The sequence below is a fragment of the Diabrotica virgifera genome, chromosome 6 (assembly GCF_917563875.1).
Source record: "Diabrotica virgifera virgifera chromosome 6, PGI_DIABVI_V3a".
Lineage (NCBI taxonomy): Eukaryota > Metazoa > Arthropoda > Insecta > Coleoptera > Chrysomelidae > Diabrotica > Diabrotica virgifera.
The window spans coordinates 70,225,694-70,247,528 of record NC_065448.1 but is presented as its reverse complement, the minus strand read 5'-3'; the positions used below and the strand labels follow the sequence as shown (position 1 = coordinate 70,247,528).

General features: G+C 37.3%; 1 protein-coding gene across 1 annotated transcript in view; it reads right to left on the bottom strand.

Moving 5' to 3' along the window:
• Window positions 1-21,835, bottom strand: part of LOC114326047 (cell adhesion molecule DSCAML1) — a 1,142,530-nt gene that overhangs the window by 550,921 nt on the left and 569,774 nt on the right. The window lies entirely within an intron of this gene.

Sequence of the window (21,835 nt, the reverse complement as noted above, 5' to 3'; positions counted from 1 at the left end):
ATTGGTAGCACTGAACATAAATTATTATTAATATCCATCAACTAACAACAACAAAAGAGAAAATATTTTTATTTATTTTGCTCAACAGGCCATGTAGGCCCTGGGCGTAAAAAACACAATTACATTTTTTTTACTATACATATCTAAAATATACAATATTAATTTGTCTATTTAAAAAATACATCATATAAATATATACATATACAGAGAGAGTCTGTAAAGTGGAATAAATTCAATATCTCAAATACTAATTGTTTTTTTGGAAAATGCTCAGACCCGTCGATTAGTATTTCAAATTGTCCTTTTTGACATTCAATAAAAATGTATACAGGGTGTCCCAATTTAGAGATATGACGTCATCGTCGATTTTCTTAAATGGCAACACTGTCATTTTGATAGCTAATTTGATAGGGTTTGTAAAGTTATATATAACTGCAAAATATCAAATTTTTATTCTCTACCATTTACAAGATAATAGAAAATAACAAAGTTATATCTGTAATTTGGAATATATTCAATAATTAAAATACTAACTGTTTTTTTGAAAAATGCTCAGACCCGTCGATTAGTATATCAAATTGTCATTTTTGACATATAATAATAATGTATACAGGGTGTCCCAATTTAGAGATATGACGTCATCGTTGATTTTCTTAAACGGCAACACTATCCTTTTGATAGCTATTTTGATAGCGTGTGTAAAGTTATACACATCTGAAAAATTTCAAAATTTTATTCCCTACCATTTACAAGATAATAAAAAATAACAAAGTTATGAAGAACAAGAAGTAATCAAATAATAATTGAATTTATTTATTTCAATTAAGCAAATGCTCATAACGTTGCCCATTGACAATTTGACAATAATTGAGGGCAACATTATGAGTTTTTGCTTAATTTATTGAAATAATTAAATTCAATTATTAGTTGATTACTTCTTTTTCATAACTTTGTTATTTTTTATTATCATCTAAATGGTAGAGAATACAAATTTGAAATTTTGCAGTTGTGTATAACTTTACACACCCTATCAAAATAGCTATCAAAATGACAGTGTTGCCATTTAAGAAAATCAACGATGACGTCATATCTCTAAATTGGGACACCCTGTATACATTATTATTATATGTCAAAAAGGACAATTTGATATACTAATCGACGGGTCTGAGCATTTTTCAAAAAAACAGTTAGTATTTTAATTATTGAATATATTCCAAATTACAGATATAACTTTGTTATTTTCTATTATCTTGTAAATGGTAGAGAATAAAAATTTGATATTTTGCAGTTATGTATAACTTTACAAACCCTATCAAATTAGCTATCAAAATGACAGTGTTGCCATTTAAGAAAATCGACGATGACGTTATATCTCTAAATTGGGACACCCTGTATACATTATTATTGAATGTCAAAAAGGACAATTTGAAATACTAATCGACGGGTCTGAGCATTTTCCAAAAAAACAATTAGTATTTGAGATATTGAATTTACTCCACTTTACAGACTCTCTCTGTATATAGCTCTCATTTTAAAATTCATGGCACATTCTTCTGTTACAATTTCTCTTGCGCTCTTCTTACCACTCCTCTCCATTCTTTTCGGTCTAATACCTTGTTTCTCCAGTTATCTATTTTTAATTCTCGTAAATCTGCTTGGACGCTATCAAACCATCTTTTACGGGGCCTTCCTTTCCTTTTTTTCCCTACTGGTTTCCTGTTCAATATCATCCTGGTCATTCTATGGTTTTCCAATCTTTGGACATGTCCCAGCCATTTTATTCTATGCGCCTTTATTATTGTGGTGATTTTTGGTTCCGTATACAGCTCTTCCAACTCATTATTTGTCCTTCTTCTCCATCCCATATGTGTATTTATGCCACCGTAAGCTGATCGGAGAATTTTCCTCTCCCATCTTTCTAATCTTTCTTCATCTGCCTTTCTTAAAACCCATAATTCAGCTCCATATACAACCGTAGCTCTAATCACTGTCTTGTAAATTCTTTCTTTTGTTTTTCTTGAAACAAACTTCGACTTCATTAAGGATCTCAGCATTCCGTATTTCTGGTTGCCTTTTGTAATTCTGGATTCTATTTCTTTATCTTCATGTCCATTTTCCTTTACTTTCACACCAAGGTAAGTAAACTCTTCCACTCTGTCAAAACTGTATATGTAATCTTTCTCTCCTTGTATTTTTATAAACTCTTCATTGTCTTGCTGTGTATCACCCATTATCATGTATTTAGATTTCTTTTCATTTATCTTTAGACAAAACCTATTTGCTTCTTTTTCTATCTTTTTCACAATTCTTTTCTTTGATTTTGCTAATATTGTTAGATCATCCGCAAAAGCAATACATTGATGTTCGTTTTTAAATATGGTTTCTTCCATTTTTATGCTGCAATTCCTCATTATTACTTCAAGAACAAGATTGAACAACGTGGTTGGCATCGGGTCACCCTGCCTGAGTCCTTGTTTGATCTCGAAGTCCTCTGAGATGTCTTTCCACACTACTTCGCTTTTCGTTTTTGCCAACGTCATTTCAATCAAGCTAATCAATTTTTTGGGGATTTGTAGTTGTTTCAGAGCACGGTACATTTCTTTTCTATTTATAAGATCATATGCCTGTTTGAAATCTACGAACAGCGCATACAGGGTCGTTTTGTACTCATAGCAATTTGCTTGTAATTCTTTTAGCGTGAAAATCTAGTCTGTTACCGAACGGTTGGATCGAAAGCCTGCCTGGTACTCTCTCACAGTATCCTCCATGTATTCGTTCAGTCTTCCACGTATGCATTGTACTATTATCTTATACCCTGTCTCTAGGAGTGCTATTCCCCTATAATTTTCACATGTTTGTTTATCTCCTTTTTTATGTATGGAGCAGATTCTAGCCAGCATCCAGTCATTTGTCATTTTTTCCTCTTCCCATATCTTTTTCGCCAGCCAATATAGTTGTTCGTACAGTTGTTCTCCTCCTGCCTTTAACATTTCAGCTGTTATTTCTGTCGCTCCTGGACTTTTGTTTTTTTTAAGTTGGCTGATTATATTCATTACCTCTTGTTTTGTTGGCGTCCCCACTATCGTATCGTTTTCTTCCATGTTCTGTGTTATGTCCATCTCGTCCTCTTCAACATTATTTAATAGCTCTTCGAAATAATTTTTCCATATTTCTAGCACCTGCGCTGTTTCACTTATTAGTAATCCTTCTTCATTATTAATATAGATGCTTCGGCTCTGATATCCTTTGTCCATTCTTTTAACCTCTTGGTAAAATGACCTTATTTATTTAGTTTGAAACTTTTCTTCAATTTCCTTTAGCTTATCTTCTTTGGATATTCTCTTCTTTCTCCTACATTTTCTTTTCATTTCCCTTCTTGCGTCCCTTTACACATTTCTATTGTTCTCATTTTCTTTTAATAGCATTATTTGTCTAGCTCTCCTAACTGCTTCAGCTGCTTTTTCACATTCTTCATCATACCAGTCATTTACTTTTCCTTTTCTCACTGTACTGATTAGAACTGCCTCATTTGCCTTCATTACTGATGCTTTTACTTTCTCCCATCTTTCTTCGATTTCCATTTCTTGTGCGCATGTTGCCAGTTCTATTTCTATTTTCTCTTTATATTTATCTTTTACTTCTTCACTTTTCAATAGGGTCGAATTGTATTTTCTCTTACCTTCCGTTCTTTTCCTTTTTCCCTTCTCGGTCGCACCCCAGTTTCTCATGCATGTCACTCTTACTAGGTAACGGTCTGAATTGCATTCTGCTCCTCTCATGCTTTTTATTTTTGATATAAAATTCATGTCCATCTTTTCTATTACTACATGATCTATTTGGTTAATTGTTTTTCCGTCGGGCGAATTCCATGTCCCTTTGTGAATTTCCTTCCGGCGGAGTTGTGTACTTCTTATTACCATATTTCTCTCCATTGCAGAACATACTGCTCGGTGCCCGTTATTATTTGTTATATCATGTTTGCTATGTTTCCCTACTATGTTCTCATATATATTTTCTTCTCCAATTTTTGAGTTGAAATCACCCATTATTATTTTCATATCGTATTTCGGTGTTTTTTCGTATTCCTCCTCTAGTTGCTCATAGAACATGTCTTTTTCATCTTCATCCGCATCCTCTATGGGAGCATGCACATTTATAACACTTATATTTCTTCTTTCCCCTTTCATTCTTAAAGAACACAGTCTGTCAGATATAGGCTTAAAAGCTATTACCCTTGGTTTCAAGTTTTCCTGTAGTTTGAAACCTGTTCCTCTGGTTCTGTCTTTTACACCACTTTTAAAAAAGGTTGTGCCCTCTACATCCACTATTTCAGTTCCTAATTGTTTGGTTTCTTGTACTTCAAGCAAGTCCAATTTATATTTCTTGACTTCTCTTACTAGTTCTTTCAGATTGCCTGCGCCATACGTCCCTCTCACATTCCAAGTTCCAAAGTTTATTTTTCGTATCTCTTTCTCATTTGCCTTAATCGTTGCCTCAGTCGTTTTACTGTTACATACCGTTTTTAGTTTTTTGAACTTTGCTGCACCTCAAGGCGGTTCACCTTGGCGTTCCACTTCCAGACTTCGTCGTTTACGGTCAGTTTCTGGAAACCAATTTTTACATTCTTTCCTTCTTCTTTCTCTTTCTTTGCTCGTTTTCTTATTCTTCCTTGTATTTCCCTTTCTATTTTATTCATATCCTCATTAATGTATATCTTTTCCTGGCCAACCTTTTGTAATTTGTTTTTATTTACCATTATCTTTTCTTTATCAGTTGCGTTCTTCAGTTCCACCAGACAGGTTTTATTTCCTAACTTTGTTGCCCCCTTAATATTTATTTCCACCTGCAGTGTTTTAGCGCAGAAATCCTCTATCATTTTCTTTAATATATTCTGATCGTATGTATTTACGTCCATTCCTTGCATGGAGAAAATATTTATTGTGTTAAATAAACATCTATGACTGGAGCAAAATGCAAAATTTTGACGCACGTCAAAATTTATTATTATAATCCAGATTTAGCCATACGGCTCACACTCCCTCTAAGGGGAAATTTGACTCATCCCAGATACCTACGGTATCAAAAGGGTTGAGCTCTGGTGGGACTCTTTCCGTGTTATCGAGCCCTAGGTGACTTGGTATGCAGGTGTGTCTCCCAAAAATTTTCGTACACATCTGGCCGTTGCGAGTAGTACAGCTTTCTGCATGGTCTTGTAAAGATGTTCATTTAGACCCAGCCTTTTTATGCTTTCGAGGAGGTTCTTCGGAATGACTCCAGTAGTAGATATAACAATAGGTATCGTCTGGGTACTTTGCATTCTCCATTGCCTTCGTATTTGAATTTCTAGATCTCTGTACTTGGCGATCTTTTCAGTGAATTTACTACGTAGATTATTGTTGTTAGGTATCGCCACATCAATTAGTGTTGTTTGTCTTGTTAATTTATTAACTAGTACGAGATCTGGTCTATTATGTGCCACTGTTTGGTCTGTGAGCACAGTGCGGTCCCAGTATAGCTTGTAGTTGCCATCCTCAAGCATACTCTCAGGGACGTATTGATAATACGGGAGATGGTCCGTTTGGAGAAGTCCCAGCTTGATAGCTATCTCTTGATGAAGGATTTTTCCCACTGCGTCATGCCGTTCCTTGTATTCAGTTGCAGCAAATGCCTGGCAGCCCCCTGTAAGATGTTGGATGGTTTCTTGGGCTTGACATCCATATCGGCATCTGTCGTTTTGAACCTGAGGGTCTTTGATGATATATTTCAGGTAGTTTCTGGTTGGTATAACCTGATCCTGAATGGCCAGTAATGAACCCTCCGTTTCAGGGAACATCTTTCCTGATGTCAACCAGTAGTTCGACGCTATATTGTCGACATAATCTTGGCTGACCTCATTGGGATGTCGCCCGTGCAAAGGTTTACCCATCCAGGCGCGCACTTTTTCGTCCTTAGTAAGGTGGTTTATGCGCAGTTCTGCTTCCCTCAGTTTGATCGGTGTTGTGTCATCTACTGCGCAGATAGCGCGATGTAGAGTAGATGTCTCAGCCTGCATCTGAAAATAAGTTCTTAAATTAGCAATTTGTTTATCTAATTGCTCACCTATATCCATAAGTCCTCTTCCTCCTAAATACCGGGGTAATGTCGTTCGTTCTACTGCACTTTTAGGGTGGTGTTTATGTGCCTTTGTGAGGTGTGTTCGTACTTTTCGCTGAAGATTTTCTATATCCGTTTTTGTCCACTTAACAATACCAAATGAATAGCTAAGCGCGGAACAAGCGTAGGTGTTTAGTGCCTTAAACAAATTTTTACTGTTAAGCTGTGAACGAAGCAGCTGTTTTACCCTTCTTATAAACTCAGTAGTTATCTCAGTTTTCATTTGCTTATGGTCAATTTTCCGCGCCTGCTTTACTCCAAGATATTTGTACATATCGTTGTCGCCCATGGCCTCGATGTTCTGGCCATTTTGCATATCGAATCCACCGGGCTGTACCTTTCCTCTGACTATATTCAAAACACGGCACTTGTCTAGACCGAACTGCATACTAATATCATTAGAAAATGTTTCTACAGTTTTTAGCATCTCTTCCAGGTGTTCTCGAGTGGAAGCCATCAATTTCAAATCATCCGTATACAACAGATGATTGAGCTTCGCTACCACAGTATTATTGCTTTTAATGCTAAAACCTGAGTCAGTGGAGTTTAATAGCTGAGAAAGGGGGTTCAAAGCTAAACAGAACCACAATGGACTCAACGAGTCTCCTTGAAATAGGCCCCGGTTGATTGCGATATTTTCGGTTTCGATATTGTTTTCACCAGGTATTTGGAGGTGAATTTTAGTCTTCCAATCTTTCATTATATGTCTTAAAAAGGTCACTATGTTATCATCTACTTTGTATATTTTCAATATATCTATTAGCCATTCATGCGGTACTGAATCAAAGGCCTTTTTATAGTCAATAAAAGCAGTAAAAAGGTTCCTTTTTTTAGTGAATGCCTGGTTAGAAATAACTGAGTCGATGATAAGCTGTTCTTTGCAACCCATGGAACCCTTAGCGCATCCTTTCTGTTGAGGCTCTATGATATTGTTTAGAGCACAGTGTTGGTAGATACGCCGGGTTACACAGGATGTGACCAATTTATACAAAGTTGGAAGACAAGTAATTGGGCGGTACTTGGATGGATCTTGGGTGTTATTTTGATCCTTGGGTATTAAATAAGTAGTTCCCTGAGTTAGAAATGATGGTATTTCCTGCGGATTAGAAATAACATGATTAATTAATGTTGATAAGCACTCATGAATACTCCAAAACTTTTTAAGCCAGAAGTTCTGAACTCCGTCTGGTCCAGGAGATTTCCAGTTATGAAGCTCTTTGATGACATTTGAGACTTCTTCAGTCGTGAATGGTTCGTAGTTAGCAGTGACGTAGTGGTGACAGTTGTGCGTCGTATCTTCTATCCAGCCAGCATTGTTGTTAAAAGCAGCTGGTGTGGAAAGTTGATTTCCCCAAAACTCATGAATTTGTTCTTGGCTTGGGTAAGACTTGTCGACACTTTCTACGGTGGAATTGAGTTTTCGGTAGAACGCCTTCTCAGAGTTCTCAAAAAGTGCATTGTCACATTTTCGGCTGTTACTAACTTTATACCTTCTTAATCGTCCTGAATAGACGGAGAGTTTTTGTTTTAATGTATCCAGACACTGTTGGGCTGTGTTATTTTCTGGATCGAATCTCGAGTGTCTTGCAGTGCTCCGCATTATTTCTTCAGCTCTTTTAATGACTTTTCTACTTTTAACACCTCTTATATATTCTGTGACTTGACCAATATCCCTACGCAGTAATTCAATTTTTCCGAGAAGTCTTTTTTCCCAGGGTGCAATTCTGTTACCAGTCCTTCCGTTATTAGTACCCCGTCGTGTTCTGATCTTAACGCCCATTACATTGGCAATTGCTGTAGCTGCACAGTAGATTAGCATATGCAGATATTCCAATGTGTGGGCTTCTACGACATAATTGGGTAGGACTTCAGTATTCACAATTTGTAACAGGGCACCTAGTTTCTTACAAGAGTTTATTCGTGGTAGCGGTGGTCTGCTAAGTGGATTTGTTCCATTAAACTCTTGTACGGCACGAGCCATTTCGTTCTCTAGACTATCGCGCAACTCGTTGTTTTCCTGCTGTGTATTGTCAGGTTGAGTTTCTGGTATGGGAATCTCAGGAATTTGCTCATCAAGGATTTCATTAGGGACTTGATCTAAAACTAGCTCTTGGTTATTAATCTCCCGTTCGACTTCGCTTTTGATCGTATTGCGTCTAGTCTCTGGGATAAGGTTGTTTCTTACGATTACCCGGTATTGATCTGATACTCTTTGCTCCGATACTTGAATATCTGGGTACTCCCTGCAAAATTCGGCATACAGCTGTTGTCTGTAGCCGATCGTTTCTTGACCGAGGTTTGTCACCTTATAATAGAAGCGCAAAATGCTTTCGTTAATGGACACAGTCCATTTCATGCGCTGCCTCGGTCGTCCCGCTTGAGTGAGCGCCGGCTGATGTTCCGGCGCAGCACCTTCAGCGAGTGGAGCTCTTGCTGTTGTTTGGCTCGCTTGTGGTTGTTGTTCTTGTTGTTGGGCTGTAGCTGTTTGTGTGACAGGGGCCCGCCTCCTCAACACCCTGCCACCGACGTCCCGCATGCTGTCACGTCCAGCGTCGGCTCCAGACGTGCCCTGGCGATCCCCAGGCAGCGGTTATTATTATTATTATTATTTCCAGATTTAGCCATACGGCTCACACTCCCTCTAAGGGGAAAATTGACTCATCCCAGATACCTACGGTATCAAAAGGATTGAGCTCTGGTGGGACTCTTTCCGTGTTATCGAGCCCTAGGTGACTTGGTATGCAGGTGTATCTCCCAAAAATTTTCGTACACATCTGGCCGTTGCGAGTAGTACAGCTTTCTGCATGGTCTTGTAAAGATGTTCATTTAGACCCAGCCTTTTTATGCTTTCGAGGAGGTTCTTCGGAATTACTCCAGTAGTAGATATAACAATAGGTATCGTCTGGGTACTTTGCATTCTCCATTGCCTTCGTATTTGAATTTCTAGATCTCTGTACTTGGCGATCTTTTCAGTGAATTTACTACGTAGATTATTGTTGTTAGGTATCGCCACATCAATTAGTGTTGTTTGTCTTGTTAATTTATTAACTAGTACGAGATCTGGTCTATTATGTGCCACTGTTTGGTCTGTGAGCACAGTGCGGTCCCAGTATAGCTTGTAGTTGCCATCCTCAAGCATACTCTCAGGGACGTATTGATAATACGGGAGATGGTCCGTTTGGAGAAGTCCCAGCTTGATAGCTATCTCTTGATGAAGGATTTTTCCCACTGCGTCATGCCGTTCCTTGTATTCAGTTGCAGCAAATGCCTGGCAGCCCCCTGTAAGATGTTGGATGGTTTCTTGGGCTTGACATCCATATCGGCATCTGTCGTTTTGAACCTGAGGGTCATTGATGATATATTTCAGGTAGTTTCTGGTTGGTATAACCTGATCCTGAATGGCCAGTAATGAACCCTCCGTTTCAGGGAACATCTTTCCTGATGTCAACCAGTAGTTCGACGCTATATTGTCGACATAATCTTGGCTGACCTCATTGGGATGTCGCCCGTGCAAAGGTTTACCCATCCAGGCGCGCACTTTTTCGTCCTTAGTAAGGTGGTTTATGCGTAGTTCTGCTTCCCTCAGTTTGATCGGTGTTGTGTCATCTACTGCGCAGATAGCGCGATGTAGAGTAGATGTCTCAGCCTGCATCTGAAAATAAGTTCTTAAATTAGCAATTTGTTTATCTAATTGCTCACCTATATCCATAAGTCCTCTTCCTCCTAAATACCGGGGTAATGTCGTTCGTTCTACTGCACTTTTAGGGTGGTGTTTTTGTGCCTTTGTGAGGTGTGTTCGTACTTTTCGCTGAAGATTTTCTATATCCGTTTTTGTCCACTTAACAATACCAAATGAATAGCTAAGCGCGGAACAAGCGTAGGTGTTTAGTGCCTTAAACAAATTTTTACTGTTAAGCTGTGAACGAAGCAGCTGTTTTACCCTTCTTATAAACTCAGTAGTTATCTCAGTTTTCATTTGCTTATGGTCAATTTTCCGCGCCTGCTTTACTCCAAGATATTTGTACATATCGTTGTCGCCCATGGCCTCGATGTTCTGGCCATTTTGCATATCGAATCCACCGGGCTGTACCTTTCCTCTGACTATATTCAAAACACGGCACTTGTCTAGACCGAACTGCATACTAATATCATTAGAAAATGTTTCTACAGTTTTTAGCATCTCTTCTAGGTGTTCTCGAGTGGAAGCCATTAATTTCAAATCATCCATATACAACAGATGATTGAGCTTCGCTACCACAGTATTATTGCTTTTAATGCTAAAACCTGAGTCAGTGGAGTTTAATAGTTGGGAAAGGGGGTTCAAAGCTAAACAGAACCACAATGGACTCAACGAGTCTCCTTGAAATAGGCCCCGGTTGATTGCGATATTTTCGGTTTCGATATTGTTTTCACCAGGTATTTGGAGGTGAATTTTAGTCTTCCAATCTCTCATTATATGCCTTAAAAAGGTCACTATGTTATCATCTACTTTGTATATTTTCAATATATCTATTAGCCATTCATGCGGTACTGAATCAAAGGCCTTTTTATAGTCAATAAAAGCAGTAAAAAGGTTTCTTTTTTTAATGAATGCCTGGTTAGAAATGACTGAGTCGATGATAAGCTGTTCTTTGCAACCCAGGGAACCCTTAGCGCATCCTTTCTGTTGAGGCTCTATGATATTGTTTAGAGCACAGTGTTGGTAGATACGCCGGGTTACACAGGATGTGACCAATTTATACAAAGTTGGAAGACAAGTAATTGGGCGGTACTTGGATGGATCTTGGGTGTTATTTTGATCCTTGGGTATTAAATAAGTAGTTCCCTGAGTTAGAAATGATGGTAATTCCTGCGGATTAGAAATAACATGATTAATTAATGTTGATAAGCACTCATGAATACCCCAAAACTTTTTAAGCCAGAAGTTCTGAACTCCGTCTGGTCCAGGAGATTTCCAGTTATGAAGCTCTTTGATGACATTTGAGACTTCTTCAGTCGTGAATGGTTCGTAGTTAGCAGTGACGTAGTGGTGACAGTTGTGCGTCGTATCTTCTATCCAGCCAGCATTGTTGTTAAAAGCAGCTGGTGTGGAAAGTTGATTTCCCCAAAACTCATGAATTTCTTCTTGGCTTGGGTAAGACTTGTCGACACTTTCTACGGTGGAATTGAGTTTTCGGTAGAACGCCTTCTCAGAGTTCTCAAAAAGTGCATTGTCACATTTTCGGCTGTTACTAACTTTATACCTTCTTAATCGTCCTGAATAGACGGAGAGTTTTTGTTTTAATGTATCCAGACACTGTTGGGCTGTGTTATTTTCTGGATCGTATCTCGAGTGTCTTGCAGTGCTCCGCATTATTTCTTCAGCTCTTTTAATGACTTTTCTACTTGTAACACCTCTTATATATTCTGTGACTTGACCAATATCCCTACGCAGTAATTCAATTTTTCCGAGAAGTCTTTTTTCCCAGGGTGCAATTCTGTTACCAGTCCTTCCGTTATTAGTACCCCGTCGTGTTCTGATCTTAACGCCCATTACATTGGCAATTGCTGTAGCTGCACAGTAGATTAGCATATGCAGATACTCCAATGTGTGGGCTTCTACGACATAATTGGGTAGGACTTCAGTATTCACAATTTGTAACAGGGCACCTAGTTTCTTACAAGAGTTTATTCGTGGTAGCGGTGGTCTGCTAAGTGGATTTGTTCCATTAAACTCTTGTACGGCACGAGCCATTTCGTTCTCTAGACTATCGCGCAACTCGTTGTTTTCCTGCTGTGTATTGTCAGGTTGAGTTTCTGGTATGGGAATCTCAGGAATCTGCTCATCAAGGATTTCATTAGGGACTTGATCTAAAACTAGCTCTTGGTTATTAATCTCCCGTTCGACTTCGCTTTTGATCGTATTGCGTCTAGTCTCTGGGATAAGGTTGTTTCTTACGATTACCCGGTATTGATCTGATACTCTTTGCTCCGATACTTGAATATCTGGGTACTCCCTGCAAAATTCGGCATACAGCTGTTGTCTGTAGCCGATCGTTTCTTGACCGAGGTTTGTCACCTTATTTATTATTATTTATTATTTACCTTATTTATTACCTTATTGTCACCTTATTTATTATTATTATTATTATCCAGATTTAGCCATACGGCTCACACTCCCTCTAAGGGGAAAATTGACTCATCCCAGATACCTACGGTATCAAAAGGATTGAGCTCTGGTGGGACTCTTTCCGTGTTATCGAGCCCTAGGTGACTTGGAATGCAGGTGTATCTCCCAGAAATGTTCGTACGCATCTGGCCGTCGCGAGTAGTACAGCTTTCTGCATGGTCTTATAAAGATGTTCATTCAGACCCAGCTTTTTTATGCTTTCGAGGAGGGTCTTCGGAATGACTCCAGTAGTAGACATAATAATCGGTATCGTCTGGGTACTTTGCATTCTCCATTGCCTCCGTATTTGAATTTCTAGATCTCTGTACTTGGCGATCTTTTCAGTAAATTTACTACGTAGATTATTGTTGTTAGGTATCGCCACATCAATTAGTGTTGTTTGTCTTGTTAATTTATTAACTAGTACGAGATCTGGTCTATTATGTGCCACTGTTTGGTCTGTGAGCACAGTGCGGTCCCAGTATAGCTTGTAGTTGCCATCCTCAAGCATACTCTCAGGGACGTATTGATAATACGGGAGATGCTCTGTTTGGAGAAGTCCCAGCTTGATAGCTATCTCTTGATGAAGGATTTTTCCCACTGCGTCATGCCGTTCCTTGTATTCAGTTGCAGCAAATGCCTGGCAGCCCCCTGTAAGATGTTGGATGGTTTCTTGGGCTTGACATCCATATCGGCATCTGTCGTTTTGAACCTGAGGGTCTTTGATGATATATTTCAGGTAATTTCTGGTTGGTATAACCTGATCCTGAATGGCCAGTAATGAACCCTCCGTCTCAGGGAACATCTTTCCTGATGTCAACCAGTAGTTCGACGCTATATTGTCGACATAATCTTGGCTGACTTCATTGGGATGTCGCCCGTGCAGAGGTTTACCCATCCAGGCGCGCACTTTTTCGTCCTTAGTAAGGTGGTTTATGCGCATTTCTGGTTCCCTCAGTTTGATCGGTGTTGTGTCATCTACTGCGCAGATAGCGCGATGTAGAGTAGATGTCTCAGCCTGCATCTGAAAATAAGTTCTTAAATTAGCAATTTGTTTATCTAATTGCTCACCTATATCCATAAGTCCTCTTCCTCCTAGATTCCGTGGTAATGTTGTTCTTTCTACTGCACTTTTAGGATGGTGTTTTTGTGCCTTTGTGAGGTGTGTTCGTACTTTTCGCTGGAGAGCTTCTATATCTGTTTTTGTCCACTTTACAATACCAAATGAGTAGCTAAGCGCGGAACATGCGTAGGTGTTTAGTGCCTTAAACAAATTTCTACTGTTAAGGTGTGAGCGAAGCAGCTGTTTTACCCTTCGTATAAACTCAGTAGTTATCTCTGTTTTCATTTGTTTATGGTCAATTTTCCGCGCTTGCTTTACTCCAAGATATTTATACATATCGTTTTCACCCATGGCCTCGATGTTCTGGCCACTTTGCATATCGAATCCTCCGGGCTGTACTTTTCCTCTGACTATATTTAAAATACGACACTTATCTAGTCCGAAGTGCATATTAATATCATTAGAAAAAGTTTCTACAGTTTTTAGCATCTCGTCGAGTTGGTTTCGAGTGGAAGCCATTAATTTCAAATCATCCATGTACAATAAATGATTAAGCTTCGCCACCACATTGTTGTTATTTTTGATGCTAAAACCTGCATCTGAGGAGTTCAATAGCTGAGATAGTGGGTTCATAGCTAGACAGAACCACAGAGGACTCAACGAATCTCCTTGAAACAGGCCCCGGCTGATTACGATTATTATTATTATTATTATTATTACATAGAAATAAGGGCTGGGGTCATGGAGACCCATAAGCCCATTTACAAGAAAAATGAAATAGTACCTACATTACAAAAATTAGCTTCGCAAATAAACTATAGACTAATAGATTGTGCACAACACTGATCAGTTTACAAACAAATAACTGTCTAGTTGGTTTTTGAAAACATTAATAGATGGAGAATTTATAATTTCCGTGGGAGACTGTTCCATATATTAAAAATGCGATTACACAGAAAATGTTGGCGCTTTATCGACGAAAAGGGTTCCTTCTTCACTTTCAAACTATGTCCACGTAGTCTGCTGTGATCGTCTAAAATAAACAAGTGTTGCAAATCTCCATATCCATACTTTAAAATTCGGAAGGTGATAATTAAGTCACCACGGAGTCGACGGACTTCAAAAGTTGATAACCCTGCTAAAGAAAGTCTTTGTTGGTAATCTGGCCTTCTTCGTTTGAAACATAGTCTGGTGGCCTTCTTTTGAATATTTTCGAGAAGAGTTCTATCGCGCACTAACTCTGGGCACCAAACCGTTCCACAGTACTCCAGTAGGGGTCGGACATAAGTTTTATATAAACGAATAGAACCCGAAAATGATATTTTTGTAAAAGTCTTACTAAGTAGGTATAACTTACAATTCGCTTTTTTAGTAACGTTTGAAATATGCTCCGACCAACTCAAATTTTCAGTAATTGTTACACCAAGGTCACTATATGATTCCACAGTATCCAGTAAATGCCCGTCTATCGAGTAAGACAAACGAGGGTTATTTTTTCCCAAATGTAAAACCACACACTTATCTCTATTTAGAGGTAACATCCAATCCGAACACCACTTGAAGATCGAATCTAAGTCACTTTGTAAGTCTTGCCCATTCAAGAGTGGGTCAGCAAATATTTTTGTATCGTCTGCGTAGAAAGCTTTCCTAGATTTGATATGAGATTCAAGATCACTAGCATACAACACAAATAGAAGTGGACCCAAAACAGATCCTTGTGGAACACCACTTAAAACCGTTTTTTTTAGATGACAGCGACTTGCCAACTCTAACACAAAACTCCCGATTTGTTAAAAAATCATTAATCCACTCAAGAAGTTGTCCGCGAATGCCAAAATGTTCTAGTTTATACATCAATTTTCTTCTTGGTACTCGATCAAATGCTTTTGCAAAGTCTAAATATATTATATCCACAGGTCGTTTTTTATCTAATGCTGCTGTCCACTCATTAACACACCACAGTAAATTAGTCATGGTTGATCGACTTTTCACAAAGCCATGTTGTTGTAGAGGAATAATTTTTTCTCGAAGTAAAAATTCTGAAAGACACTCTGTAATAATTGATTCCATAACTTTACAAATAACAGGTGTAAGGCTTATTGGTCTGTAATTATTAGGATCTAACTTATTCCCTTTTTTAAATATAGGTGTCACCGAAGCACTTTTCCAAATTAAAGGCAAAGAGTGTGCATTAAAAGATGAACGCATCATTAGTGATAGTGGAACAGAGAGGACATCTGAACATTTTTTCAAAAATAATGTAGAAATTTTATCGGGCCCTGGAGATGAGTTGTTTTTTAATTTGTCAATATGGCGCTGAATGATTTCAGGTGAAAAATCAATATAATCAATTTTGGGAATAACTCGTGGATTACTGATTATAGGAAACTGATTTTGAGACGGTTCAATAGCAAAAACTTTAGAAAATGTATCTGCGAGAATATTAGCGACCTCACACGTGTTCTGACAAATCGTTTCATCATGCTTTTTTAACAGTGGAATGGACACTTTAGAAGACATAGCAGACCTAACATATTTATACAGTTTTTTAGAGTCGTTGCAGCTTACAATAGATTCTTCATATGCCATTCTGGCTTCGTTGATATACTTTTTTAGTATTGCTGTGTAGTTTTTGTGAGTTTGCAAGTCACGTGTATCACCTGTACGTTTGTATTTTCGCCATAATTTTCTTTTGTGTCTTATAAGTGATATCAATTCACCGTTAATCCATGGCTTAAGTTTGTTCCTATAGTAAGTTTTTTTTGTAGTGTTGAGTCTTTTGTAGTTGTCAATGATATTCATGAAATTATTCCAAACTTCTTCCGGATGTTCTAGACTTCCCAGTAGTAACGGCCAATCAACATCACGCAATTGAAGAGAGAGGTTTTCAAAATTTGTTATTTCATGTATAACTGTATTTTCAGAAAGATGATTATATTCCATAAGAAACTGTATGTTTGTCGTGATAACTACATGATCAGAATTGCCCACTGGAGTGCGAATCACCGGTTCTGTAAGCAACTGGTCATCATTTGTAAAAATCAAATCTAACGTTGATGGCAAATTGTTTATTCTGAAACGAGTTGGATTGGTAATCAATTGGTGTAGATTAGAACTTTGAACAAAATTTGTAAAAATGTTTTTCGAATTTGTTAGTTCATTACTTACAATAGTCAAATGCCAAGAGATATCGGCAAAATTAAAATCACCAAATAAGACAAGGTTTTCAAGGTTTGAAAGGAGTTCCATTTTTTCAATCAAGGTTAGGTCATCTTCTAGGACAGTACTACCCGGACGATATATGCACGCCAAGTGAATAACAAGTGAATTAAGAGAAATTTTTAAACATAAAAGTTCAATGTTAGGTACAACAACATCCAGATTAGCAACAGAAAAAGTCTCAGAAATATCTAATGACAAGTATATGCACACTCCTCCCCCTCTTCGATTGCTGCGATCAAATCTGTAAAGAGAGTATCCATCTATAGTATATAAATTGTCCGAATCTTTTTGTGTTAGCCAAGTCTCGGTGATTAATATTATTTTAGGTTTTAAATCCTGAATATAACATAAAAGTTCATTAAATTTAGAATGCAATGTCGCTAAATTGGTATAAAAGCAGCATTTACAACGTGTTTTAGTATTAAATGTATTCATTTATTTTTCGAATCCTGAGAAAACTAATAAGTATTTTTGAAAAATTTAAACGCAGAATGAAAGACTACTTTATCATCGAGGGCCGAAAATCCCTCAGAATAAATAAAAAGTTTTTTTAAACAAAATATATGCAATTAAAAATAACACTAAATTGTGTGATTAATTTTTTAAAAAAAAATTATTACTTTTCTCAGGATTCGAAAATAATTAATACATTTAAAAGACATTGAAAATTTTGACATGCGGCAAAATTTTGCATTTCTTCCGTTGGCCTTAATGAGTTATTATTAGCTTTACACAATGTGACTGTTGATGCGTTTGTGTATTTTAATTTAATCTAAAAATGTAGAAATAATGTTAATTTTAATGTTTGAATATAAAGTTCAAATTTGTACTAGTACCTTTTTTTATTGTCCTGCAACAGAAAGTTCTGAAATTAACTTTGCATGATTCCTATTGCAAATACAAAATAAAATAATCTTACAATATAAAATAATGCTAAATATTATTATACACGGTGTTCGCGCGATGAGAGAATATCTCACGTATAGCGCACTCACTTAGCAGTCGGGCCATACTAAGTCAACTCCTGAACCACTATCTGAGCAGACGAGGCTATTCGATTGTAGAGGAAGAATAATTAGGAGACTAGAAGGAACTACAGGATGTGTAAATTACCAGGGAAAAAGTTGTGTGCAATATTCTGAAACCGTGAGAGAAAATCTCATATAGCGACCAATGTCGGATCAAATTGTCAAATTGGTATAAGTGATGCACGGGCAGAGCATTCACCATTTTATATACTTTTTCTTTAGCCTCTTCCACCATTATTAATTACATCATCCTTTAATAAATTAATATGTAGATATAGGCTTTTGTGAATGATCTTGTCTGATTGCACTGTATACTTAGATGGGTTCTATTTATATAATGTAATAATTATATGCTCTATGTTCAATACTACTTTTTGTGAAATGTTAGTTCCCTTATAGACGGAGAGCTAGAGCCGAAAAATCATCGTCATATGTAATATGGAGTTTTTCCTGTGAAATGTGTTTATTGTATATTGACAATTATGACCCCTTTCAGGCTGACACCTCAGTGGATACAGAAAATAGCAATAAGGCATGAAAGGGGAAAGTTAGTGCTGCAGTTATTAACGGTTTTCACCTCCTATTTTCTTAAACCTCCATCGATTTGAATTAAAATTGGTGACTAGTTAGAGCATACCTCAAGAAACAAAACTGATTTGGTGCCAACTTGCACTTTTGCCCTGGGGGTGGATATCACCCCTTCTCGGGGGTGAAAACTATTTTATTAAAAATAACCCCACAAATCGATATAGGGACAAATTTTAAGCAAAATTTGTTATATCATTTATTAAAATAAATCAATACTTTTTGAGTTATTAAAGATAAAAATTTGAAATTTTCGTGAAACAAATGCATGCTGTAAAGCGGTTTTTCATAAATAATTGAAAAACTGTAAGTTTTAACAAAATAGTTATGATTACCAAAATTGAAGAAAGGAAAAAATCAAATAGATTCTTTACGTGAAAGACCTATTAGAATATGTCTATTAAGCTAGAAAGACCATTTCATAAGGGAGCCATGAGACACACCCCATATTTTTTTGCTATTTTATTGCTAATTTATTACGCAAATTAAAAATTTATTGCTTCATCCCCTTCAGAGAAACAGGTGGCCATTCCAGCTTAATATTAAGCTAGAAAGGCCAACATTCATATATCCGAAACGAAAGTAGATAGAGAGTTGCTTCCGGTGGTCTATTTTATTGCTAATTAATTGCTAATTTATTACATAAAACAAAAATTTATTGCTTCATCCCCTTCAGAGAAACTGGTGGCCATTCCAGCTTAATATTAAGCTAGAAAGGCCAACATTCATATATCCGGAACGAAAGTAGATAGAGAGTTGCTTCCGGCGGCCTATTTTATTGCTAATTAATTGCTAATTTATTACGCAAAACAAAAATTTATTGCTTCATCCCCTTCAGAGGTGGCCATTTCAGCTTAATATTAAGCTAGAAAGGCCAACATTCATATATCCGGAACGAAAGTAGATAGAGTGTTGCTTCGGGTGGCCTATTTCATTGCTAATTAATTGCTAATTTATTACGCAAAACAAAAATTTATTGCTTCATCCCCTTCAGAGAAACAGGTGGCCATTCCAGCTTAATATTAAGCTAGAAAGGCCAACATTCATATATCCGGAACGAAAGTAGATAGAGAGTTGCTTCCGGTGGCCTATTTTATTGCTAATTAATTGCTAATTTATTACGCAAAACAAAAATTTATTGCTTCATTCCCTTCAGAGAAACAGGTGGCCATTTCAGCTTAATATTAAGCTAGAATAGCCAACATTCATATTTCCGGAACGAAAGTAGATATAGGGTAGCTTCCGGCGGCATATTTTATTGCTAATTAATTGCTGAAAGATTGAGTTTACAAGAATTTACAAACTCACCCCCTTCAACCCCTACCGTTATCATCATTCCCCGGAATCCACAAAAAGTGAAAATAACCAGTTTAAAGAGCTAAAACCAAGTACGTATTTTTTGCTCATTAATTACTACATGTCTAAGCCAAAAATGCATGTTTTGCTTCCTCCCAACGAGCCACAATGGCTGCAGCGGTTTAATACTTAAGGCTGCAATACTCAACACTCCTATTTCAGGAAAGAAAACAGATAGAGGGTCGCTTTTGGCGGCATATTTAATTTTTAATTAATTGGTGAAAGATGGGTTATACCAGTATTTACAAACTCACCCCCTCTAACCCCTACCGTTATCATCGTTCCACGGATTTCACAAAGCGTGAAAATAATCAGTTTAAAAACTTAAAACCAAGTGGGTATTTTTTTCTAATTAACGGCTGCAGGTCTACGCCAAAAACCAATTTTTTGCTTCATCCCCTAACGAGAAACAATGGCTACTGCGGTTTAATTCTTAAGCTACAATACCCAACACTCCTATTTCAAGAACGAAAGCAGATAGATCTATCCTCTATCTGCTTTCGTTACTGAAATAGGAGAATTGAGTGTTGTAGCTTAAGTATTCAACCGCAGTAGCCATTTTTACTGGTTAGGGGATGAAGCGATAAAATCAAATTTGGCGTAGACCTGCAGCAGTTGCTTAGGAAAAAAATACCCACTTGGTCTTAGATTTTTAAACTGGTAATTTTCACTTTCTGTGAAATCCGTTGAGCGATGATAATGGTAGGGGTTGGACGGGATGAGTTTGTAAATTCTGGTATATCCAATCTTTCAGCAATTAATTAGCAATAAAATATACCGCCAAAAGCTACTCTCTATCTACTTTCTTTCCAGAAATATGAATGTTGGCTCTTCTAACTTAATATTAAGCTAGAATTGCCACCTGTTTCTCTGAAGGGGTTGAAGCTATAAATTTGTAATTTGCGTAATAAATAAGCAATTAATTAATAATAAAATAGGCCGCCAGAAGCGACGCTCTATCTGTTTTCGTTACTGAAACAGGAGAATTGAGTGTTGTAGTCTTCAACCGCATTAGCCATTGTTGCTCGTTAGGGGATGAAGCAATAAAATCGTTTTTGGTGTAGACCTGCAGCAGTTGCTTAGGAAAAAAATACCCACTTGGTCATAGGTTTTTAAACTAGTAATTTTGACTTTCTGTGAAATCCGGGGAATGAGAACAACGGTGGGGGTTGGAGGGGGTGTGTTTGCAAATTGTTGTATACCATATCTTTCAGAAATTAATTAGCAATAAAATATGCCGCTGGAAACGACCCTCTATCTGTTTTCGTTCCTGAAATAGGAGTGTTGGGTATTGTAGCATAAGGATCAAACCGCAGTAGCCATTGTTTCTCGTTAGGGGATGAAGCAAAAAATTGGTTTTTGGCGTAGACCTGCAGCTGTTAATTAGAAAAAAATAACCACTTGGTTTTAAGTTTTTAAACTGATTATTTTCACTCTTTGTGAAATCCGTGGAACGATGATAACGGTAGGGGTTGGAGGGGGTGAGTTTGTAAATTCTGGTATACCCCATCTTTCAGAAATTAATTAAAAATTAAATATGCCGCCAGAAACGACCCTCTATCTGCTTTCTTTCCTGAAATAGGAGTGTTGAGTATTGTAGCCTTAAGTATTAAACCGCAGTAGCCATTGTGGCTCGTTAGGGGAGGAAGCAAAAAATTTATTTTTGGCTTAGACCTGTAGCAATGAATAAGCAAAAAATACGTACTTGGTTTTAGCTCTTTAAACTGGTTATTTTCACTTTTTGTGAATTCCGGGGAATGATGATATCGGTAGGGGTTGAAGGGGGTGAGTTTGTAAATTCTTGTAAACTCAATCTTTCAGCAATTAATTAGCAATAAAATAGGCCACTGGAAGCAACTCTCTATCTACTTTCGTTCCGGATATATGTATGTTGGCCTTTCTAGCTTAATATTAAGCTGGAATGGCCACCTGTTTCTCTGAAGGGGATGAAGCAATAAATTTTTGTTTTGCGTAATAAATTAGCAATTAATTAGCAATAAAATAGGCCACCGGAAGCAACTCTCTATCTACTTTCGTTCGGGATATATGAATGTTGGCCTTTCTAGCTTAATATTAAGCTGGAATGGCCACCTGTTTCTCTGAAGGGGATGAAGCAATAAATTTTTAATTTGCGTAATAAATTAGCAATAAAATAGCAAAAAAATATGGGGTGTGTTTCATGGCTCCCTTATGAAATGGTCTTTCTAGCTTAATAGACATTATTAGAATTAATTAAAAGTGAGTTAGAGTTGATTTAATATATATTTTTTTAGGCTAGTA